We start from the raw sequence: 26,303 nt of genomic DNA on the forward strand, positions 1-26,303 counted from the left end.
TCGACAAAGAAAGTTTCATACAACAGGACCACTAGCACATCACGCACAGCGCAGGAGGAGAGTTGAATGTACGAAAGAAAGCATCGTCACAGAGTGTCAAAGAGGTCCGTCGGGACGAGGAATGGCACAAGGGCGCGTATGGCAAGCATGAGTTGATTTCTAGGCCAGCACCCCAGAACCCTTTCGGTGAAGAATGGGCTATTGTCCAGGCGAGCCAGCGTCGACACAGGGGCAGGACAGTCTGCACTGTACCTCGGGCAAACCTTGGAGGATGCGATCCATATCCTCAACTGTACCGCGCGAATGTTATTTCCAACATATCCAAGTAATTTCCATGTTTTCAACCTTAGTAGCCTTCCGAATAACATATGACAGCGAACGAAAACCGAAACCAAACTCCGTCGGACGTACATCATGACGACAAGTTCGCCTTTTGGATGCTACTGCCCTCTACAGAGTGTCCCAGAAAACGTGTCATTGAATTTTAATTAAAAAAACTACGCCACATAGAATCATGCGGTCAACGGCATTTGTTCTTACTAGGTTTTTGCCACCTCCTGATGTGCACGTCATGTAACCGAAGTTTAATTATGTAAATTTTTGCGAACTGAACTCGAAAATCGGCGAAGTAAAGGTCACTTTTCTTACCCCACCAATGTGAAGAGCGTGCCGAATTTACTCAAATTAATGATAATTGACAATTAATCAAAATAATGAATATTGAGGAGCTATCGTATCGGAAAAAATAGCCGAAAATCATGCTCTACGGAGCGCGCGCGACGAATTTTTCAGCGAAATGATTGTCAGTCCGACGAAAGGAGGTTAGAAACCCAACCCACACGGGCACGGTAGAAAGAGATAACACAGACATAGCTTATCCCGCCCGGCTTCGGCTGGGACCATACCTTTCCTCTCCCAATTTCAGGAACTGTCACTTTTTCTACTATGACTCTGTGGGCTGGGTTTCCAACCTCCTCCTTTCGTCGGACTGACAGCCATTGCGCTCCCCGGGTGCCAGTCCTCGCGCGTTATGCTCAAGTGCCCCGAGAAGCATGATGTTCGGCTATTTTTCCCGATAGGATAGATCCTGAATATCACTGTCAATTATCATGAATTCGAGTAAATTCGGCACGCTCTTCATGTTGGTGGGGTAAAAAAGTGACCTTTACTTGGCAAATTTCCGAGTTCACTTCGCAAAAATTTACATAATTAAACTTAGGTTACATGACATGCACATCAGGAGGTGGCAAAAACCTAGTAAGAACAAATACCGTTGATCGCACGATTCTAGGTGGCGTAGCTTTTATATTAGTATTGAATGAGACGTTTTCTGGGACACCCTGTATAGCGGTGACGTCAGCGAAGAAACTCTATAACAACCAGTTTCGAAACTCCTTACCCGAATTAAGGTATCTGCTGTCAATACTTTACAGGTTCCAGCCATCTGAGAATCACGCATCCCTTATGGCGACTCCGTTCTGATGCGGTTTGGGTTTCCGTTACTCTTCACCGCCTGAACAAAATGCAAATCACCGTAGGCGCGAAAGCTTCGCGTTTCTGGAGATCTGTCAAGTGCCTCACAAGGTCGACCTCTTTATACTGACGGTCAACACGCATGAGCAACAACGGCATGAAGGACGTCCTCCTTCCAGAGAGGACGGGCTCTTCCGATATGTATGCAAAACAGTGTGGACTAGAGACCACCGCATCACTGTCATGGGACGACGGGTGCGAGCGAGCTGTCCAGCGTGTCTCCAGAGTAGCTTGTTACTGAAACGACGAGACAGCGCAGTGTTGCCCGTCAAGTGGATTACGTCATGCGGCAACAGCCTATAGTGGCCATTTATAGCGCTATGGAACGTACTTGAAGCACAGCGATTGATCCCGTTCCTGTAACGCGGTTTGTACTAAAGCCGCATTATGTCACTGAGGGATTACTAACCACGGCATCATTGTCCACCACTTGATTTTTCATTGTTGCTGTTCTGTTATTAATTGAACGCGATTCGCTCGTCAAAGTGTTGTTGTAAATGGACAAAAATACGGACAAAAGCTTAGGACGGCCACAAGACCCTATAATGTGTGGACCCTGTAGTGAGTGTGGCGTTGTAGAGGATGTAGAACACATCCTTCTCAGGTGTCAGAAATACGTCGATGCCCGAAGGACATTAGAGACAAGCCTCTCTCGTGTGGACTCCCGAGCCTTCGACATCACGAAACTGTTAGGTCCTCCTTCGTCCGACAAGGCGCTAAGGGCACTTGAAGACTTTTTGCATGCAACCGGGCTTATGGACATCCTATGACACGGTGAATGTGTGATGTGTCCTGTGTGCCCCCGGCGACTCCGCCACTTTACTCTCACTTGGGCGCAGCTCTTGAACTTTTGACCTACATGTTGAACTCCATTATCATCTCTGTTCGACTCTGGACATCATCCCTTTGTGTTTTCATCATCTCATCATCGGTTTGAACTTTCTGTATTAAGTGTACTGGGGTAGCCAGTTTGACTTAGTCGAAACTAACATCCCCATTTTGTTCTTTATTCACATCACATCACATCGCATCACCCTATAATATGAGCGGAGTGCTACATCTTGTGAAAAACATGGTTGGTTTGGTTTGGTTTTAAGACAAAACAGAATGGAGATTTTGGCTTCACTAGTGTGGGGCCCGCAACTCCACATCACTTGCACCAGTTACCTTGGTCGAAAAACACATCGTTATTAGATGTGGCGTAGAAAAGGTTATGGGTAGCTGTTTGTTGTCCCTTTGTGGGCAGATAATCTATCACATCTTTGAACATACAAAAGCATATTTTAAAGAAGTACAGAGGGCCATCCAAAAAAAAATTCAGATTAAGACATTTGATGAAAGTGTGTGTGTCATTATACCGAATAGCGCGAAAGGTTTTGATGTGTGCAATTTGTTTCCCAGAAAAAAACTCACATAAACATAGCTCCGCGCCTTCACCCTTAACTCGCCACTCCAGCTATAACGAGGATGAGGAGGTATGATGGCACGTCACCGATGACGGCATAAGGAGACTCGTTCTGGTTTGCCGGTCAGTGGGGGTCAGCGCATTGTCCCTTTGCCGCCGTAAACCTGTTTTGCCAGTTTTCCCGGAGAATTGGGGATAGAAAGAGCGGCCGAAGCATTACCGAGCAAGGAGAAAGGCTTTATCAGAACCCCGAACAGCTGAGTAGCAGACGACAGCGGAGTAGCAGACAACATTTCTCCAGGCCAATCAGCGAGCGTTCTCCTTATAGCGTCAGCGGGAGCTTACAGACAGATCACAGGCTGGTACTGTTCTTCACCACCGTTGCGCACGGTCGCTTTTTGCGGCGTATTTTAAATTCAATTTCTGCGATAATTATGACTCTGTGGTATAAATTACTTCGCATGGTGCATCTTACTGGCAAACTTAACAGTTTTATAGGAAGAAAACTGGGTGTTAAAAATGACTTCTGTGCTACTTTAAAGGGAAAAACTTCCTAGTTTGTAGTGTTACGATTAGGGCGAGAAGGAAGGACGCGTTTGCCGTGCCATGCTCTTTTAATTTCCCGCCGAAAAACGTTCATAAAGAATACTGAAGCTTTGCTTCTGAATGTTGGGCTTAGTTGTTACATTCCTGCGTAGCAGCTCCTAACCTTCAATAATCCAACGCGAAGCTACACTGCAAAAAGCCGTCGAAAACATTTCGTGAAGTCGTAAAAGCGCTTATCGTAAATAGCGAGCGGATGTCACGCATACATGGCCGCCATCGTTTAATGCCCCGATATGGCTTGAACGTGTTTGATTTCAGCGATCCTTCAACTGGTGTTCTCTCAAGGCAGTCATATGCAGAAAAAGAAAGAAACTTGGACATTTGCCTAAGGCCACGTTCACACGGGCCGATTTTTTGCACCACCTCGAACCAACGTCTCATGACCAACATCGAGACGGTGCAATGCCCGCACGTACCAACCCCGTAGCTCCACCCACAAACAACCTCACGCCAATCGGAGGCTCTGGGTTGAAATCCAACTGGTGGTGACTTTTCTTTGTCATTATTTAAACCTAATTCTGTTTATTTCACCAAAAGATCATCATTATATTGAAAAATGCCTATATTGATATATTTATGTGGAGTTTATTAAAAACAGAAAAAGTAATTAATTTCTCAGCTACGCCTGTAGGATTTGAACACATGCCAGGCAGTACGGCACGAACGAAATCACATCACGCCATCGGGAGTCACGTGACAATGCTCCTCTCGTTGATTGGCTAGAACACCACCAACTCTCCAAAGCATTCGGTCGGCGACCGACTCGGAGCAAAACCAGCTTGAGTGGTTAGCGTGCTGGCCACTCCACGTCGGGGTTGGGAGGTACCCGGGTCCGAATCCCGGTGCCGGCTGTGCTGTCTGGGGTTTTTCCTGGGTTTTCCTCAGACGCTGTCAGACATATGTCGGGACAGTTCCCTTAGAAGTCGGCCCAGGACGCACATTCCTTCAGAGCGTTAGTCGTGATGTTGCCCACCTCTGTGAGGCCGACAACGGCGCGCTCTTTCAGCAGTGCCCACCACCACCAGATTCGGAACAACTCGACCTGGTCGTGGTTGGTGGTGTCGGCAGACTCGGACAAACTCCAAAGTTGGTCATAGTTGCTGGAGAAAGTTGGCGCATGTGAACGCAGCCGAAGTCATGATAACCCGACAGAATCTGGACAATTATTTCCCTTAGACACAGACTAGAGTATAGGCAGTGCTTCGGGAACACAGCAGTAATAACTGCCGATAAAACGACCGCGTAAACTGACAGATGTACCCGTGCGTGTGCAAGTGTAGCGACAGTGCACTGGACAGTCGATAGACATTCCACTTCTGCATTGAAGCGGTACTCTAATGCAAAGAGAAACTCTTCCGCATTATACGGGAATAATGGTCCTTGTATATGCCGCCTGACTCATTCCACAGGGTGGAATGTGGTATGGTTCATAACAATTCCAAACATGTCTCCACCATTGCGGTGGACGCGGAAACATCGAAAACATCGTGGAAACGTCACCCGTTAAAATAGCCTGCACTGTTGCAATAGAGCTTCGCCATATAACACCTCTAGACGTCATTGAGAACGATATAGTTCTCTCTCCTGTCTTGCTGACAACACAAATGTACGCCTCTTTTGAGCAACTCATTCGAAATCCCAAGTGTACGAAAAAGACACCTCTCATTTCTGACATATCCCCACCCCCACCCCCACCAGAGCAACATGCCGCCAGCTAGTCAGGCAGACCGCTCGTCTACCCAACGTTATCCCCCCCCCCGCCCAGGAGATAACATATTGTTAAGTGGAGAACCTCAGGACTAGAGCCGCCGGTATATCGAACAGAGACTGTTCTTCTGGCAAAAGCAGTCCCAGAAGGAAAACTCTCATCCAACCCTTCACCCTTCATATCGTTCTGGTTATAGTCGTGACGATCCGCACTCGCGTCTGGCCAACAACGTTCACCGAGTGATGCCATCAGAGCCCAGAATCGAGCACGCTTCCTTCTTGAAACGGGGCTACCTCGGAGACCTTTGTGAGGGGCTAGCCCCCTAACTTACTCTACTAATCATGTCACCTTCTCGCGCACAAGTGTGACAAGCTGCTCGCGCCATTACCACCGGCTGATGCAATAGCACACCTGGCAACACTGGCAACAGCTTTCCGCTGACGCGTAATATGCGCAAGCGTGTTTTTCCTCTTCCGACAGTGGGACATATGCCGCGCAGAAAATATAGGATCCTCCCCACTTTGTTTACCTGTTGCCATGTCACAGAAGCTCTGCAATGTGAGATCGCTCTCTGCGTATGTGGATGAGTCATCTCAAACGCAAGTAACGATCGACCGGCCAGATGCTGTCGCGTCCCCTTCATCCATATTGATATAGGACTGGTGTGCGAGTGTGCCACTGAGAAGGTCAAACTCCCGCGGCGTGGTGGACGAAACCGCGTTCGCTGTTTCGTGCTGCCCGAGCGCTTTAATCAGCGCTGTTTATAGGCCGCAGGCGCTGCCGAGAATTAATTGACAGCCGAAGTTGTACGTCCCACGAAGGTCAGCTACGTGAATCAGTGACGCGTGATCGTCTGATACCTGTTGGAACGAGAATTGATGTTTGGGATGAGCTGTCACGACTGCGACGGGTACCGTACACGTGCATTCCTCTGTGCGTACACATACTTAGGCTGGTTTCGTAAGCACGTTTTCCTCGGCTTTGTTTTTAACAGAGCCAAAACGAACCCATTGAAACCTACGGAGGTCGGTTGCTTTCATGGTTCTACTTTTGAAGCCGACGGACGACAAATACGGTTGTGTGTAAGCCGGCCTTAAGCAGAAGTCCGAGCAGATTGTACACGTAGCAACGGTATAAAGAAAAAGTAGTTGTGCGATACACTGCCATCTCCGGCCTATACTGGTTGACGTACGACCACGAAACGTGGTACATTCACTGGGAATGACCTCCACACCTGCAAATTTTTGCAGCCATTAAGATCCACTGGTTACGGTGAGCGCCATGTCGCCTTACAGAGCCGTAGCAATAAGGGGGGGGGGGGAGCCGCCCCCTCTCCCATGGCAGGCCCTTGCAAGGCCTGCCATTCGGCGCCCTCTCTGGCAGGTGTTTCTACAGTATGAAGCGGGAATTAAGAGAATTTTAATTTACGATATCGGCAGTGCGAATGAGCGTTTACTTATCTTTGTTTACAGCGCTTCTGACTGCAGTGAGAGAGGGCGCTTCAGGTTTACCCTACTCCGGGCGCAACCCCGCCTCGCAACAGCTCTGTCGCCTTATGATCCACATGATCAACGCAACCTCCAACGGAATCTCCAGCAGCCACACGTTCCTGTAGGAGACAGGAGTAGCTGGCACGCCGAACCAAGGATTTTCATCCCGTGGGGCGTTGGAATAGGTTATGTGTCACGCCCACATCGGATGACTGTTCGTGCTTTCTGTGCCTTTTTTTGCAGGTATTCATGGTAGGAGTGCCAAACTTGTGGAAGACCAGAGGAAGCGTAACGCCTACTGGTGTACTTTAAACCCTTCATATCAAGTCTCACAGACTCTGAAGAGTGCCCTGCATAGGCCGGACGGTCGACCACGCAACGTGGTGAAGGTGCTGAAGAACTAGCAGGACTAGCGGCATGGTCGAGTGGGTTAAAGCGTCGTCTCGTTGGTGCTAGCCAAGGTCTTGAGACTGGGAGGCGGCGGGTTCGAATCCTACCACCGGCTGTGAGGCTTTCCCTGGGTTTGCGGCAGACATTCCAGACGAATGTCGGCACAGTTCCCCTTGAAGTCGGCCCAGGCCCGACTGCTAATCCTCCTGTAGCCACTCCTTCCTGCTGCTTTGTCTCCGTTTGTCCACGTCTGTACGCCACTCGTAGCCACAGTTCCTTTGCGGCATTAACAGCGAATAAAAAAAAAAGAGCAGCTCCCCGATCTTGAACTTTCACATAGCGACCGTTATCGTTATATTTAAAGTTCGTGCCCTCCAAAGCCGCTTTGATTGGCTTACAGTCACTAAATAGGGGTACAGAGTATCGTATTCCCTTTTCCGTGCCGGAGCCGCCGTTCGGTGTCCGCGATTGGGCCGATTCTGTCACGTGGTTTCACCTTCCAGGAACTCGCCGTCCATGTTGAGTCATCCCCATGCAAAACTGGTTTCCTGGGTTGCGAGCTGGCTCGTCTGCGCGGTGTCCCCCGCCGGAGAAGGGGGGGTTGGGGGTTGACGTCCCATTGCTAGACGACGCAGCCGCGCCTGACTCAAAATGGCGAGCGAGCTCGCCGGCGTGGCTCAGTGTCGCTACTCTACTCCCTAGTTAGTGACTCTACGTTGGCTCAAACAAGTGCTCGTGGCGAATTACAGGCCGAAGTGACGTGCCGTCTCTCGACGCGATATGGCGTGCTGGCCATGCCACGTCGAGACTGGGAGGTACCCGGGGTCGAATCCCGGTACCGGCTGTGCTGTCTGGGATTTTTCCTGGATTTTCCTCAGACGTATGTCGGCACAGTTCCCTTAGAAGTCGGGCCAAGACACACATTCCCCCAGGGCGTCAGTCGTGACGTTGCACACCTCTGTGAGGCCGACAGCGGCGAGCCCTTTCAACACCACCACCAGCACCACCACCGAAGTGATGCATTTAACGCGCGGTATGGGATAACGACAAGTTGACGAACAAGGCGCTGGTCAAATGAGCAAAGAAAACCTGTACTTTGCGCATAGGTGTGCGTTCTGAAAGCTAAACGCTCATTCTGCCTCAACGCTCACAATGGCCCAAGAAAGCGAGTAGGTGTTCTGGGACAGCTGGCTGCATCATTTATATCTGTCTCCCTCTCCGGCGTGCAGTGAGTCTCATCCACGAGAATATAGTCTCGAAAGATAGACTTTCTTATCCGTAACTATTAAAATTTCACACTTCTTACTGCCACTATGCGAAAAGGTACAATCAAACAAATATTCTTGTCGAGAGATGCCACAGGGAACTCCTAACTGAGGGATGCAAGTGATGCTATAGCGACAAATCCCGGTGAACGTCTTCGCCCATCATGTGCCGGTAGCGCCCTACAGCGTCTTTCACATTCCAATATCAAAACAATGGACCGTCCCATATCAAAAACCTACGCTATGTTCATCAGGATTTTGCCAACAGGAATAATATGCATCAGTTTTGCTCTGTTTTATGTAATGTATCGAACCACAGTAGTCTGAACCTCGTACCAACCCTTACAGCACCGCATCTTCTACCTGTCCGCGTTTCCGTGTCGCACCTGTTTCTCTTCCCGTGGCTCCACTACAAGAACCTCTCAACTCATTCTTTCATAAAAGCTCTTCACATACGCACTTGACGTCCCCGACAATGAAAGCACGAGCCTAATATGGCACCCGCAGTCTTCCGGAGAGCAAGTTTGCCAGTGTACACAAGCTGATAAGGCCACATATGGTAAGAGAAGCAACGGAAGCGCATCGTTATCGTGGGTGCGCCCACAAGCAGGTGGGAAAACGGCATGGTGCAGGTGTATTGAACTACGATTTGAGAATGTTACGCTGTCGGTTTTATAACGGTTTGCATCGCCTGCTTCGGAGCTTCTGCTCGAGTCGAACGCAACACCAGATAGGCTAGGACCCTGTGTTGTTGCTAAACTGTGCTAGAACACCGGCACTCGCGAATGCGATTATTCAAAAACGTGCAGTAGTTAACACCGTCAACGTCACTTCTTCATCTTCTTTCGTGGACCTCTCCTCTTGTTCTCTTCTTCGTCCTGCATTGATTACACACACTTGGGGGAGTCCGTCTTGGGAGAGTCCGTAACACTGAACGCTGAAGAACCAGTTGGGATACATAACGGGAAAATAACGAGAAAGCAATACCTGTCCCACATATTAGTGGCAGTTGAAATTATAAAAGCCACCATCTCACTCTTACATCTTGCTGACGCAAGAACAGAGATGATTTAGGGCTTCTAGAGGCCAGCACAGTGCGTGCTCGAACATGCACGAAAGCTTGGTTCTTGACTATTTGAAGAGACGTCTTCAGAAATTCCCAGAGAGCTTAGCGCCACTTTGAACTAGGGGGACTTGCATGGAAACATAGGAGGAGAAGGTCTCCAATCTGTTTCTGTTCCGTCTCTCTAGGCAGATTGTCCACGAGGAGTCAAGGTCGGCGAAAACGAAAGGTGAAGGGAGAGTTCATTCTAGTTATCTCCCTGGATGCAACGCGTACGCAAGGAGCACCGGGATTTTCTGAAATCGTCCATTGAGTGGAATTGTGGGGAGAAAACGGAAGAAATCCAACGCCTCACCCGACGAAATCTGCAACCGTAACATTGCCCCAATTCGGTACAGCGAGCTGATTCATGTGCAACGAAAGCGAGGACAAATAAAATATGCAGAGCAGAACAAGGAGCTCGAAAACACAAGCGTACCACGTGAGCCTAATACAGTGGCTCCACTAGATCCTGGAGTAGAAAGAAACCATTCTGCGTCCTTGCCCGATAGAGGTCAAGAGAGGTCAGTCAAATTACGTGACTTACTACTCTTCACCTCTTTGATTCTTTTCTCGTTCCTACGTCTTTAAATGGGTTGGGACACTTTCATACATGCGGTTCGTTACATCATGGACACATTGTACTGCATGCCAGAATACTGGGGAAAAAAGAATTCTTTTTCTACTTGTCGTACTTAGCGAGATACAAGCTCTCGAACACAACAACACAACGTTCAATGCAGGTTCAGATCGGTGCATAGAACCGTCTTTTACGTTTATCTGAGATAACCTGGGATGACCTGTTGCAACCCCTTTAAATGTGCCATGATGCCTTATCGGCTTCCTGTACCTTGTTTCCACGCAAGGTCACCCGTGCTTCTCTGATTATTTGCTTTTTGATGTAGCCTCGTCTCCAGTGTCGAGACTCCACGTGTTTGTAAACAGCAGGTCGCTTAGAATCAGCTCAGAAACAACAACAGCTAGCTGTTGTGCTCCGTAGTGTCAACCAAAAAGCAATTCCGCGATAAGAAAAAAACATAAGCACGTCATAACCGCTGTCATTTATGATCCGCTATTCTCCATGTGATAACAACTGAAACACTCTGTATATAGAATATAGATAAGATGGAGGGAATTATTTCCGGCGACACTTAGGAAAATCGTTATGCCGTTGTTATATCGTTTGGTTTGCCCACACCTTTCCTGTTTACCCTCAGTGTCGTAACCTGCCGCCGAATTAAATGGCAAATTTCCTCATTCCTTGTCACTTCATGTTGTTGGGTGGCATTCGAGATGCTGGCATACCCAACGTCATGTAACGAGTTATTTATACGGACACATAAACATTGGCACACTCACGGGTTTTCCAAGAAGCAAAACACCTACTATAATTAAATACGGCTCTCGTTGTTTATCAGTGGTGATTCATCACATTTCAATGTAGTTTGGTCAGGATGACGAGTTTGGAATTCGTTTCATGAGGGAGGTGCCCTCGCATTCGCAAATCTCCTATACACATTGCTTGTTTCGATTGTGTTCGTCTCGGTGTGAGAGTGACTCGAGAGAGGGAAAGAGACGTGTAGAGGGTGAATACGTGTCCTTGTACTTCGACTGGAATGGCTGTGTTCACGAGACGATGTAGATTCCGACGAGTTGGAGTTGCAGTTGGAATGAGGAGAGATAAATATGGAGATGGTGGCTCCTACGAGACACTGGAGCCGGCTACTCCAAAACACTTGAAAACAAAAATCAGTAAGTCTAAAAAGTTAGAGGCGCTGTAATGTCGACAAGAAATGTCATTAAAGCAGCTGTTGCACGCTGTCTAAGATCCCCCGTTCATTCTCCAGGAGTTCACTAAGTCTAGACGACGGTGGTCCAGACTTTCCAAGGCGGCTCTGAGATCATTACGTTGGACACTGTAGCTGGAGCAGTTAATTAATATATGTTCAGTGTTTTCCGCTTCATCACACGTGAGGCAGTTCGGCGAGTTTATCTTTCCCATCTTAGAACAACAGGGCACTGCTGAAAGGGACGTCTAGTCGAAGGCGGTGCACTAATGATTCAGTGGCACGCGGCGTGCGACTCGGGAGACAGAAGCGTAAATTCGAGTCGACCCTGGCTAGCAAGCTGGACTCCGCGTCAACCAACCATGATTCCGACGAAGTACTCCGCCTCGGATAGGGCCTCGCATAATTAGATAACAGGCATCACCAAGATCGCGTAGTATGACAGCCATTGTATGAACAAAGCTCCGTCAACACTTTTTTTTACAGTGGCAGATCATGTGCACAAACATAAGATCACGAAAGGAAGTAGAGATTACATTAGAAGGAAATTAGATAGTACAGCTACCCATTATCGCTTCGGTGACATTGCCTAAGGACATCGGTTCATAACGATACCGATTGTCAGGAGGCTAGTTCGACACCTACCATTGAAATCACCACAGACCTCGAAACTCAGCGAAGCATATCAGGCAGACAACAGATGATAGAGGAGAATTCTCACGAAACAACCTGCTATAGGAAACCCAAGAGGAGGCTGCGTGAATGACGTGAGACAAGCAGAAAGCAAGGGCGCGTCTCAGAAGCATGACGACGACATCACGCGAAGCGGACACGCGAACTCCCGAAACACAAACACAGAGCATGGAAAAAATTGTCAACATTTGGTCGTCCGTAAAAATGGTAACGATCTCGTAAGTACAGGTGGGCATGGGTGTCGTCGATGAAACTCACCAATCGTAATCATAAAATAAAGTTTGTTCTTGGATGGGTTTCTGCCTCTCGCCTGGCTATGAATATTTGTCTCGACCAGATCACGGAATCATCATGCCACACACACACACATACATTGGATGATGATGAGGTGGGCGATTCACCGCCGCTGAGGCGGTACACTGCCCCATTGCGCGTTGGGAACGGATGAGGGGATGATGCCCCTTTCAGAGGGTCGTCAACAGACCGGTGGAGCACAAGTACACTCTTAAAAATGAACTTCACCACATAGCACGCTCCTAGCCAACCATCAGCCCGAATGACAACGTTCTCGCCCTAGATTTGTTGAAAACGGGAGGAGGAGCCAATTTTGTGCCCATTATGCACGGCACAAAATAGGCTCCTCCTCCCGTTTTCAACAAATCAGAGGCGAGAACGTTGTCATACGGGATGGTGGTTGGCTAGGAGCGTGCTATGTGGTGAAGTTCATTTTTAAGAGTGTACGCCGCAAGAAGACGAAGGCCTTGCATCTGGTGTGCATCATGCCACAATGCTTTGACAAACTAAGTTTTGCTGCTGTTGGTCAGGAACAAGCGGCACGAATATTTTTGCTTGTTTGTTTGTTTGAATCTCAAAGCAATCTTTCCGGTTTTTCTTTTCTTTTTTATTTCGTGTTAGCGTCATGAAGCATGACTGTGGCTATGAGCGGCGTACAGACGTGGACAGATGGAGAGAGGACAGCAGGAAGGAGTGGGGGACAGGGGAGGTTAGTGTGCTTCCTGGGAAGGACTTCAGAGGGAACTGTGCCGACATTCGTCCGGAAAGTCTTCGAAAAAGCAAGGGAAACCTCAGACAGCACAGCCGGTGATAGGATTCGAACCCGTGTCACCTCCCAGTCTCGGCGCGGAAAGCGATCACCTTAACCACTACGTCACGGGAGCTGGTCATCTTGCCGTTGTGTACTATACATTGTCACAAAGAAACTGAATGTCCATTAGGACTCGGCGACCTATAATATGGATCGTTGCCATTTATCGTGATAAACATAGTTGGAAATGGTAATTAAGAATTTTTTCGTCTATACATTGTACAGAATTCTTGTAAATACCTGTTTTTATTAAGATTGATATTATTTACATACTCGGGACTGCGTCTCCGGCTTGCCCTGCAGTCCTCTGTACCCGACAGAAAATGTATATATTGAAATATAACAATAAACAAGTAAACAAATAAAAACTAAACAGAAATGAAATTTCTAAAGTGCGGGACGCTCTCGCTTTGTATTGAACAGTCTCCGTTAAAGGTCCATTTTCCTGGTGACCACTTGAGGGCAGCAGGAAAGTCTTGGTACAGTTAGAGTCGAGAGCAGCGTTTCACACGATGTTGCATTGCGGCTGGAGTGGCGTTACGGTCGGCGTACGATGAAGGACAGGGAAAGTGATGATATTATAGTGATGACGAAGCCAGCGCGTCAATTTTACATGGCGCGTTGTTGGATAATACGTATTACTATATACAAGGTGGCCCGAATAACGTACACGAACAATAAAAAAAAAAGACAGTGCTCTACGCGAAGAAAACGAAGTGAATGTCGTCAGCAGTGTTGTATATCCTAGTCATCAGTACACGATATTTTTTATAGAGTTGTCTCGTGACGTGAAGCCCAAATTATTATTAATTAATTGTACGGATCAGACTAATTAGCTAACGCCTAAAATATTGGTCCGAGGTGTCAAATGGAAAAGTTGTATACAGCACCTTGAGAAACGTCCGACCGAGGTGTCACCACGGAAAAATCTACAAATGTTTTGTCTCAGCCCCAGACGGTCGTGTGGCGGTCATTCTAATAACTTTGCGTCTACCATATGACTGCCTTATTTTCCATATTAGGCACAAGGACTGCCACAAACAAACCGACAAGAAAAATGCTTAAAACATCTAGGACCTCTTATGTAACATTTGGTTTACGGACAGCGATCATGGAACCTGTATATAAAGCGGCGTAGCCCTACAGTGTAATAAAACAGCAACGCAATAACACGTCATTACACCGCAACTGGAAGAGACAACTTCACTCAAAGGCAGCAGTTCTGTATTTCTCAACATCAGCGTAAAAAACATCGCCAATATTTCTGTGCTGCTCGCGTTAAGTAGCGTAGGAGGCAAATAATTACCTGGACGGTGTGACAGACAGCTGCAGAAAAGTGACCCAGCATTCACATTTAATCCCCTCGAGAGAACACTATCAGCATCACAATTAATCGCAAAGTCTTCATCATACACAATGACCGTCACTGGTGACACGAATGTGTACGGTAAGACCTACTTCTCCATCCTTTGGCTCAACCACAAGTTCCACACCGGGAACGAGATTAGCGGGTAGTTTGTGGAGTAGTTGTGGTAGTAGTGTGTGTGGTAGTAGTTTAGGATCGCACCATTGCCGTGAGGCAAGCTGTATACGTACCTAACCGGGCTAACTTCACTTAACAAGGTTAGCAGGAAGCGACGTCATACCACAGCAGTGAGGCAAGCTGCGCGAACCTCACCTGTACTAACCTCACTGTGACGCGTAGATGCCGGTCAGGATAAAACGCCGTCTGCTTGCCTCACCGCCAATCTCGTTCGCGATAGCTACTCTTATGTTTAACATGTGTTAACTCTTGTCTAACTCTTGTTAACTCTTCTCACTCTTCATCTTTCCCTACACTCGGAATGCCTTCGGCCGTACCGCCTCCGTACGCCGAGGCGCTGTCCTTCGACACTTGTATAGTCGTACTCTGAGCGCCGTGACTTCGATCGAGTGACCGGTCATACCCCGACTTGTTGATCACCCGCACACAGTTCGTGCTCTTTCCCACGTATGAAAACCGAAAATGAAATGACCTTCAAGAAGAGTTCCCACAAGTGGTGACACTGAGATGGCAGTGATAATGTGGTTTCATGCTGTTTCATCCTGTCTGGCTGAGTGCTTACATCTTGGCAATGCTCCATGACGGTATAACCCGTTCGTCCACGGAGGTGTGCACTATACAAAAGTCATGAAGGCGAATTCAAGCTGGGTGAGCTGCGTTTGTGTTACTGCACAAAGTGTTAGGGTCGAAACGATGACGTTGCTTCCTCAAACCTGGGTTGACGATGTCAATGTGCTGTTGGGCTGCAAGATGAGGAACGCCCGGCGGTTCAGTGAACACATTAATCTTTTTTTTCTTTTTCGAATTTTTCTTTTTGATATAGTAATGGAACTGAACTCCCTCTACTGGCGCAAGAGAGATATGTTGCACTGCACTGCATTTCCGGTGTTACGACTTTAATGCTCGATTGTGCTCCTTCCTGGGCGATTTATGGATGTAAAGCGGGTCAGCATTGAAGCGTACAAACAGACAAATGAGAAGTTCTAAAGCCTGCCCTTAAATATTATAGCTGTAAAGTACAGCATGCTCCACAAACAAGCTGTATAAGTGATAATAGCCTATAGTCTAGCCCGTGTGTTGGACGATGAATTTTGGATATAGCGTACATAGGTTATCCATTATAGTGCCTGTCTTTTTTCCCGCGTTGTATATAGTCATTAAAGTCTCTAAATTTCCTAGTTGCCATCTTTTTCCCGTTTTAGCTTTTGTTGTGTACCAGTTGTGTATTACGTAATTTTCCCATAAGAACAACTAAAATAAGAACTAAAAGCAATGAAATCAAAGAATACACACGTAATACTTAAGGATTGCGACTCAGTCACTTTCAATTAACGCACAACCTCTACATCACCGAGGCGCTACGTTGTTCCCAGCAATAATACTATCCTGTAATTAAACAGGTCGGTCCGTTAATTTCGCAGTTCACCACGGAAACAATTTTACGCAGGTCCGTTCATTGTAAAGAGAAAAAGAAAGTGCGCAGGAACCCGCGAACTTTCCAGGTCATCATTGTTACACGAAGGTAAACGTTCTATGGGAATAAGCCGCGAAAACTGTAATAAGATGCGCTGCAGGAAGGCTGTGAAGCCGGCAGGAACAATGCTTGAAAATCTGGTTTCATCGTTAATTTCTCATTAAATGTTTTTAAGAGGGTAGCTTCCTTCAGTTCGGCAGTCAAAGACCCTCGGCACGCGGAACACCAGGGTTCCGGAATCGGGTCTTGCATTCCGTTCCAATTTCATTCCGAGGAATGGAGATTTGCGATAATTCCATTCCTTTCAATTCCCCGGAATGAAAAGGTATGGTCAATTCCCACTCCTGGAATGGCTTGGCAACCCAATTCCATTCCGTTATTTCCCTCAAGAAAAGAACAGGACCGGTAACCGTACTGGCAAGTCCAGCAGTGCTAGAGGTGATTGACATTGCCAAGCACGGAAAAACCACAAAGACAAGGTTATTTCACTCTTGACCGTGTGCATGGTGCGGTGCAAAGGATGCGAGAGCAGAAACCAGCACGTTGAAACCAAAATTGCCACCGGGGCACCCAGACCATCCCATTCCAATTCCATTCCAAGGACAGTTTCTGCCATTCCATTCCAAATCCATTTCAGGCTCTGCTAAATCTGGAATGATTCCGGAATCATTCCAACTCCGGAGTGGCAACTCTGCAACCCTGGAGGACACTGCCGTCCGAAAAGATACCCAAGTAGCACAATATCTTGGCCGAATGTTGGCTGGATATCGGCAACACTGGACCACTACTGGGCCGTTATTGCCAATTTCTAGCCAATATGTTGCGCTGATTGTGTAGCCGCAGGGATGTCCTACCATATGTCCGTCCATAGACGATGGCGTGCCAGGCGAACGCAATGCATTCTGAACACGACCTGGTCACACGCCATTGCAAACGTCAGCATGCACGTGGCCAAACAAGGCGACCGCTGCTTTTGTAACTTCCCTCAATCTCGGTAATTAGTTGTGTCGAAAAAGACAGATTTCCAAATGGGGTCCCGTATACTGCTAACCACTCCCGGAAATGCGATAACGGCATCGGCGCTAAGACTCACTCAGCTGACGCGATGCGCTCGTATTTCCGAGTAATAACTTACCATGTCGGTGTAAGAAGTAACGCATAATTTACGCGGGTAAAATACGTCCGTTCGTTCCTCTGTTAGATGCTGATGGGAATATCAGCAAAGTCACATGACCTCAAAATGACGTTTCTTGTGACGCGTGATCGGGACATGACAGCGATTTCGTCACAAGTAACCACGTGAGCAGGTATAGTTGTATACTTGAAGTATAGTTACAAAAACGTAGACCGTAGGGGGGGGGAGGACGGGAAGTCGATATCGGCTCACCGTTGTTGGCTATACGCTACGACAGTTTATCTCTGCGCAGGGGAGAGCAAAAAGTGTGGAGAAACCACGTGACGATGTCTCTCTCCACTTACAAGGCAGCAATAAGGGAGTATTCGTCGACCGGCATGGATTCACAGAATGACCTCGAAATATTACTCCCTTATTTGGGATAGAGACCAATGAGGTCGTCCCAGGAGCAATAGGGAAGTGAGGGAAACCGTAGAGCTGCGAAGACAACTAACTAACTAGAGGTGACGTAAGCAAAGGATGAATAAGTAGTGCACTTCGGATGGGGGGTCCGATAGAGGGGTCCGTGCGCGAGGTCCGTTATGTTAAGAAAACGCTCAAGATTGCGAGTGTTTGTGAGCCGTTCAGCATAAGAACCGGGTGTAGGACATCCCTGCTGCAACATGGCGTCGGCGAATCATCTAGCGATTTCAGGATTAGCCAAGAGACACGAGCTCGTTTGCTAGCAGCGCACAACAGAAGATGAGGTCAACAGACAAGCATATTTCGAACCGGCATTGCATATGATATCCTCGATACGGCATTGGGTGACCCATTCGTATATTGAGGTTACCCGCTAAGCGATTAATATTCGCAGAGCACCGTAGCAGGATCTTGCCAAGAGGAAGCCACTTCCGTCTCGTCCTCGTATTACGGCACAAAGGAACGGAATAGAATAGCGCGTGTTTTTGTACATGTTTTATTGCGGACCCAAGAGCATTCATTTATTCACACACTATGGAGTTTTAGAATAGGTGGCCCCATTTTAGCGTGCCCAATATGCGGCGCGCAACGGTGGGCGGAAACAAAGACAACGCCAGAGAGCTTTATGAAATGATTTCCCCGTTGCAACCCAAGACGCAAGCACCTTGCGCGTGTGCAGCACTGTTAAAGGAGGTAAGAACTCCGATCTGCAGGTATTTAGTTACGGGTGCAATAGGTGTAATATTTTTCTTCTACGCTTCGTAATTCTATTTACAATTTATTGTTCAATACTTCTTCTTCATAACGTGTGCAGCGTTGATACAAAAACGCACTTTTTTTTTCGGACACGGGCGAGTAGACTTACCGCCATCCAGATACCTCTATCCACTGTTACGTCATTTGAAGTATTGTAGCACCCAATCAGACGCCAACGCGGAGGTACACATAGGTTCTGCTCTACACTCTTAAAAGTGAACCGCACCACAAAGCACGCTCCTAGCCAACCATCATCCCGAATGACGACGTTCTCGTCTCTGATTTGTTGAAAACGGGAGGCGGAGCCTATTTTGTAGCCGTAATGTCGTACATAATAGATACATATAGGCTCCGCCTCCCATTATCAACAAATCAGGAGCGAGAACGTTGTCATTGGGGATGATGGTTGGCTAGCAGCCAGCTATATGAGGTGAAAATACGGACCTATGGGATTCATCTATACAAAAGGTGTCACAACCAACAAGGTAAAATCGCCGTTTGAAGCTGACACAGTCGGCGGGATAGCTTGGGAGAGTTCATAGCTCCTTTAGGCCGCAGCTACACTGCTCGTTTCCTGCAGGAAATTCATCGTAATTTGAGAAATACAAATTTCTATCTGAAGTATCGTCTTTGAACTTACGTTACACTAAACGCGGTGTGTTTCATTCACTTTTCCGTAGATCGCGCTGCGCGAGGATGACGTACCTATGTTCTCCTTGCGGCGAGCTTGGGCACCCACGGTATTTGAAAAGAAAAGAAAAAGCAAACATCGAGCGCAAACCGAAACTCAAAACGCTCAATGCTTTCTCATTTTCACACGAATGCACTCATTTGCATAGCAAAACTCGGCGATGGATATTCCTAGCTTATACGGTGGAAAGTAACGGTTCTGGGGCAACGTATACGCGCTCGTAGCAGGATTCTGAAAAATGGAATGACTTTCAACGGGGACTGTCGATTGCCTCCTATTCTGCTACGTCACGTTTGCACGAAATTCCCTAACTAAAGAGTACATTAATAAATCTAATCATCTAATATGTCCGCGCTGCCGTATAAATCAACTGCGGAAACGGCATTCACCTTAACTCTCGTAACCTTTTGCATTAAATTGTTGCGAATAAGAAAGAAACTTGTAGTTTGAACGGCTTTCACTCAACAGTTTAAGAAACTCAACATTAAAAAAAAAATTACTAAGGAAAGCGCATTCTGCAGAGAAGGGGCACGAAAGCAGAGCTCAATCTCATTGTGCAGACTATACCCCGTACGTGATAGCAGGAAAGAATGAATGTCGCCCTTCGTTAGGTGACGGAACAACATTTGAGGAATTACTGTCCTTCACGGATATGCGAGCCAACACAAACCGAGACCCGAAACACCCTTTAAAAAAAAAAAGAAGTATACCATCCTGAGCATCATTGACGATCAACCAAGGGGCAACTCGTTAGTCGCTATCAAAGACACTTACGTGAGATAGCGGATGCTCCGCAGCACTTCTGCCATTCAAATAATACGTTGTTTTTAATCCGAAAATGACCAGTGCATACCTGTGATATTGATCCACATTTCAGATATAGTCCGGACCACGACCTACTAGATTATAACGACCACGTCAGGCGCACCACTCCCATGCGCCGCATTTTTGGAAGGCAGCGGTGGCGCTTCTGATCGTCCTTGTTATTGCTTCCTCAACTTCTACAATACTTTGTACTTCAGCTTACCTTAGTATTTCTGTACAAGCTGTGGACTTCCACAGATGTTTAATTCTGAGGTTGATTATTATCATCATTCTACGCGTTTTCATGGGAGCTATCGCTGTCGTGTGCTACGGTTGTCGTACATACGCTTCTGCGAGTTCAAAATTCAAATTTCCATCGTCCAATCGTGCGCCAGTCTACCAGGGTGCGTCAGTAGCGCCCCTGGCGGATCGTGCGGACAGGCACCTCATAGGGTTTGCTGATTGTGACATGGTCGTTACAATCTAGTAGGTCGTGGTCCGGACCCAACCAAGGAGAAAACGTAGCAGTCGAATGCTGTATTATGATCCTTACCGCGTACCGTACGAGCGACTTTTCCCGGAGTAGAGCGTTTTAGTTCATCGTACACTATCGACTTTGCGTTGGTTGTTCTGTGCACTGCGCGAAGCTCTCTTTCTGTTATGGGTGTGCGCTGAACCATCAACGCCATCCCTTACGTACGCAAAGCCGATAGCGTACGATGTATTAAAACTCTCTAATACTCCAGCAGAAGGTGCGAGGGACGTCATCGCTTTCTGCTGCACGTATAAGCACGAGATGTCAACAATATGCCTTTTCTTCGTGCTCTTCTTATCATGGGGAATGTCCTGCGATTCAGCCACAACTTATTTATTTATTTATTTCACAGTACGCCAACGGTCCTAATGGACATTACATGGAGTTGGGAACACAGTGATAATTAACAAAGGAATGTTAACTATGCACAGGTATACAATACTAAGGTGTGATATGTTACAACAAACAATACAAAAACATGCATACCGTATATATATATATATTATTTAGATATTTATTTATATATATTATTATTATACCGTAGCAGACGACAGGGCCAATGGTGTCGTCTGCTATTCGTGCGCACGAGGCCATTACCGATATTACGGCGCCGGCCGAGCGAATACATAAGACGCGGTGTAACTTCCACTAAAATATTCCGTGGTAATGTCGCTCGTGTTAATACACGGTAAGAGTCATCGTGCGAGGCATTTCAATTAAATTCGCAACCTGTTATTTCTAATGCAATTTTAAAGGCAGTGAATGCTTTTGCAGTCCAGTCGACAGTTGCTTTCGGTATTTCGTTCTGTTAAGCAACTGAGCCATCCGTTCGAGAATAAACTTGCCGAGTACGCCTTACGATGCCTCAAAACAGCCACACGTACCACGGTCATGCACCCTGGTGACGTCTGCCAAGGCGTCGTACCTCATGCTTGCGTCATGCTGTGCTACCGTTCAGCTCATGCAACTGTAGAACCGAAACCGGCCTAGCATCAAAATGACGTTCATTCTTCTTGTTTATCACAAAAACTACGACATTCTGGTGGATGAAGTTTAACATTTTGCACCTGCTCGTAATTCCACAGCTAAATAAAGCTCTAATCTCGAAATCAGTTTAAGACTTCAGAGAGACGCCCAAGGGACAACATGCTTCTCGTATTCTCATTGGGGGCGACCTCTGTACGGTGTAGCGGCGGCGTAGGAACGCATTTGAAGGTTAAAAACCAGTGCCGGTAATTCTTCGCGAAGGTCGAGGTACGCGCACAGACGGTGATGACTGGGCACGTCCGTCTCAGGGCTGTTCACGCTCGATTGCGTGAAGCGATCCCTGCTCTCCGAATGAAGGGATCTCGGATGGTTCTCGTGTGATAAAGAACACTCAAAGCGGCGTCCAAACAGGAACAAGCAGGAGCCACAAGCGTCGGATAGTTCGTCGCCACAGATATGACATCGCCACAATAATGTTGGAATGATTCGTGCAGTTTATTTATTTATTTATTAATAATACCTCAAGGGCCCTTGCGGGCATTACATGAGGGTACATAGTTGGCATATGGAAAAAATTAAATGATGCACAACAAACATCAGGAGAACATAAATGTACGTAGATGATTTCGAAATGTGTCTGTATTATCGATGATGGCCAAGGCTTTGGGAAGGTCATTCCAATCTTAGCTGCTGCGGGGGAAGAAAGATTCCAGGAAGTATGACGTGTGGGCGACATGCAGCTGTACTTTCATAGGGTGATCTCGACGCTGAGAGATGTGTGAAGCAGGTGAGATGTATAATGCAATGCAATGAACTAAACTCCATAAACGCCATAACGCCATACTCTAAACGCCATAAACTCCCTTTCTCTTTTTTTTTTCATTCTGTTTACAAAGCGCACAAAAAAGGATCGAATAAACCTCCACCCGAGAAACGTCATCGTGACGTTGGTAGACAGAGTGAAACCGAAACAAAATCAGAATGGGACGGCTGGGTTCCACGAATGGACATTTGTTCGCTGCCTCCTATTGAAAGAAAAGAAAGACCAAAAGTCGCATCCCTTTCAGGGACCATCGTAATCCCCTCAAGACCGTGGATTTCGGGCGCGACCTTTTTCGCCCCTATAGCCTCCAGCGTAGTTCAACTCTACCAAACTGCTGGTGCTGCCGAACTATGACGTCATTTGTTTACAAATAGGGAGAGGTTTATTGTACAATACACGCTACCCGGTGTGCAAGAAACACTCCACGCAGACTTGGACGTATCTTGAGTACGTACTCAAAATACAGAATTTTATATACTTTTTCCGGTATTTTTGGCACTCTACTCAATAGTTTTTGCGACAAGTATTTTTGAAGCATTTAAAATACATTTTTCAGTATGTGCTACTTAGTGCTCAAAACACTTTCCTTCCTGGTCAAGCCGTATCCGGCACACTTCTCCGCCGTGTTTACAGCTCCACCAAAGCAATAAACACGCTTCCAGTACTTAGTACTCTACTCTAATTCCTTTTAGTTTTGACTATTCTGTACTCTATTTTAAATACTTTTTACGCGGAGTATGCAATATATTATTTTAAATACTTTTGCGTAGTATTTTTGTACATGTCTGACTCCACGTACGTGCATGCTAAACAGCTTCCACTTACGGCTGTATAGTCATGTTGAGCCTAAAAACTGTCCCCTAATTCTTTTTCTTTATTTATTTATTTCTTATTCCTTCCTATTTCTTTCTTTCTTTAATTCTTTTCTTTTTATTTATTTATTATTTCTTAATTTTATTTATTTATTTATTTATTTATTTCTGGAATAGCAAGCCGACGTCGCGTTTGGCTCACATTTCCCCCGTTTTTTTTTTCCTGTTCGTCTAATAAATATATCCCCCCCCCCTAAAAACTGCAATAGGGGTGCCTCTGTTTCTTCCTGTATTTAACCAGTGAACGACGACATTGTTTCTTTGTTTCTTAGTTTCTCCGGGTCATATTTCCGTCTGGCAAAACTTATTTTCACAGTTCAATGTAATCAGAATATATTTCAAAATTCTCCTTCGCAGATACCGAAATTCATGCAAGCGAACAAGCAATATCCGCGTGAAAATGCGCCTAAAGGACAGAATGCCGTGCAGACATCATGCCCGATCTCGAGGCGGGCGAGGGCTGCCACCATCCGACGCCCTATAGGAACTGGAGAGCAACATTCGTGGGACGGTGAAGTTTGCCAGGCTATCCACCCTGTTAAGCAAATCGCCATATCCCGTTGTCAAGATGAATAAACTGCAAAAAAAAAAAAAGAGAAAATATCAAGTGTGTCTCCGCTTAGTATTGTCACAGGCTGTGCAGCTGCAATGCCCATCGATCACTCATTGTAGTCGTCATAACATCACCACCTGTCCGACTGCACTGCGGCCAGTTGGACGGCGATCAACCGTACTATCATCACATTTCCGGTGCACTTCACATACAAACTCAAGAGAATCGAATGAATGAAAAGTTCCCCTCTTCTGAAACGAATGGTGTAACAGGTGAAAGTGAAAACATCATGCATTTTGTGCGACGACCTCAAGACTGACAGCGTCAATAAATAAGAGCAACGTAAAGTTGACCAACCGGTACCTCGTCCCAATGACCCAACCTCTCCGGCTGAAAAGCGGCAACAGTGATGAGGAAAATATACCCATGTATGTATTTGATAATAATGTAGGGGGTGGGGGGAATGGTTTAATGCAGAGAAGAAGAAAAAAAGAGAACGGAAAGGTTAGGCATGATGTAGGCTTGCTATTCTCAAAAGTAGGGTTGTAGTACATCGCCTTATATTATTCAACCTGCGAAACTAAGCCTGTATAGAGTTATTCGAATATGTGGGTCATGGAGGCGTTTGTAGAGCTGACTAGAACAAAAGCGACAGCAAATCCTGTCTACACTCCGCCTGTTCATTCGTACCCCGCGAACGTTTCTGATTTCTGGAACGCTTTCATGGTACTTTCCCATCAACGGCTGCTTCCCATTCCCTATTCTTACCCTGCAAATATTTTCCAGGCACACGCCCTAGGCGTGTATTGAAATAATCTTTGTGAACCTTTCGAAAAAAGCGTGAGCAAGAACTCAGTCCTCCTAAGCCTATGTCCCAAGCAGCAAAATGTACTGAAAGTCGGGTGCAATAGGGGTGGACGGGTAGGTGAAAGGCCTTGAACAGACTCGTGAAACTAAGGAACATCGATAAGACACATACCGTCCACCCCTATTGCACTCGACTTTCAGTGCATTGTGCTGCTTGGGGTGGAACTTCCGAAAAAAGCATGAGCAAGAAGAACTCAATCATGATGATAAGGATATGGGGAAATTATCCGCTCCAGGAGCAGATCCTTACTTGATTAACTTTGGGTGTAATATGAGGAGAACGATAGTGATGTTAAGAGTAAATGCTCAGAAAGAAAGAAAATAAGGAACAACACATAAATCGTGACTACGACTAATGGTGATTCACCGCTAGAGAGCAGTACCCTACCCCATTACACCGACCCAACCCAACCTCTCCCTAACCTAACCATTCCTTCCGTTCCCCTCTTTTTTTAAACCTGACCATTAAACATATTCCTCCCCACTATACGCGAAACATTAGATCAAAAGGTGGGCCGGGTCCAGCGGCGCAGTGGGAAAATGCGAACGCTATGCGACATCGGGAAGGGAGGTCGGTTGCGAAAGGTTGACAATAGAAAGCGATTTTAATTTCTGTCGCATTATCGCAAGCATTGCCAGGACCGAGGATGGAGACCAAGCTGACAGGTCGTAATCGAGACCTGCTCCAGGATTTGTTCAATGTTGATGTGCCACGCTCCGTGTGGTGAGCGAGCGGTCTGCCTCGGCCTCCTCTTCTACGCTCACGCACGTAAAGATAGCAATATATCGCGATGAAGTCGCCTTCATTCAGTTATCCCCGGCCTCGACTTCATATCGTTTATCCTTGGCGAACGCGCAGACAAGCAACAGCACGACCACAATCGCTATACCCTCGGGAAAAGCAACCGCCCTCGTGGAAATCATATACTCCGTACAGCAAAATAGATTACGCATTTTATTCCGTCGATAACTTATCTAATCGCTGATTGCAGCTTAGTTACGCTTATTTTAGGAAGATCTCGGCGTCCAGAGTCTCGTTATTATGCAGAATTGACGATCGACCGGAAAACTGCGACGATACCACATCTCTGGCGGAAAACCAGCGTTACGAGGCCATTGCCGCGGCTGTCACCGACTTGCTGATGCGAACCAGGACAATGCCACCGTTCAATGCGAGTTCCGCTTCCCTGGGGAACTTCCTTCTTTCGACGTTCATCTCACAGGGCCTATTGTTCACGTGCTGTCGGCTCGTGTATCTTGTTTTTATATCATTCTCCTCCTCTGCAATGAAGTTCGTTCTGGAGGCGCTCAAATGTCGCCGAGAAGACTTGCTTGAAAACGTTGTCCGTGACATGCACTCACGCTGTCCTTGCAGTTTTGTTGTTGCTAAGAGCGCAGACGGCATGGCCGTGTCTAGTGGCTCTTCTCAACAACAACGGAGCTCAACAGTGTCCTCGATGTCGTGACTTCGTGGATGGAGTACATCTTAGTATTCCGCGAACCTTACAGCGAAGCCCGCCTCCTGCGATCGGAGTTGGCAGCACCGGACAACGGGCTTTTCGGTGTCTTCAAAGTACTTTGGCCGTGACAGCCTCAAGTCAGTAATCGGGCGTTCCGCGCTCTCGTAAAGTATCTCCAGGACATCCACGTGGACACCAAGTGTAGAAACATAGTGGCTAATCGAAAAAAGTTGGAACCTAGCGGTCATGTATAATAA

General features: G+C 46.9%; 1 protein-coding gene across 2 annotated transcripts in view; it reads right to left on the bottom strand.

Moving 5' to 3' along the window:
* LOC135400276 (sodium-dependent transporter bedraggled-like) overlaps nt 1-26,303 on the bottom strand; it is a 109,602-nt gene that overhangs the window by 61,888 nt on the left and 21,411 nt on the right. The window contains exon 1 of one of the 2 annotated variants that reach the window (XM_064632064.1): nt 1,400-1,457. The exons of the other annotated variant lie outside the window; for it this stretch is intronic. The gene's annotated coding sequence lies outside the window, so the exon portion shown is untranslated. Of the gene's footprint in view, nt 1-1,399; nt 1,458-26,303 lie in introns of those variants that run through there. 2 annotated transcript variants of the gene reach the window in all.

Source organism: Ornithodoros turicata, chromosome 7 (assembly GCF_037126465.1).
Source record: "Ornithodoros turicata isolate Travis chromosome 7, ASM3712646v1, whole genome shotgun sequence".
NCBI classification, from domain to species: Eukaryota; Metazoa; Arthropoda; class Arachnida; order Ixodida; family Argasidae; genus Ornithodoros; species Ornithodoros turicata.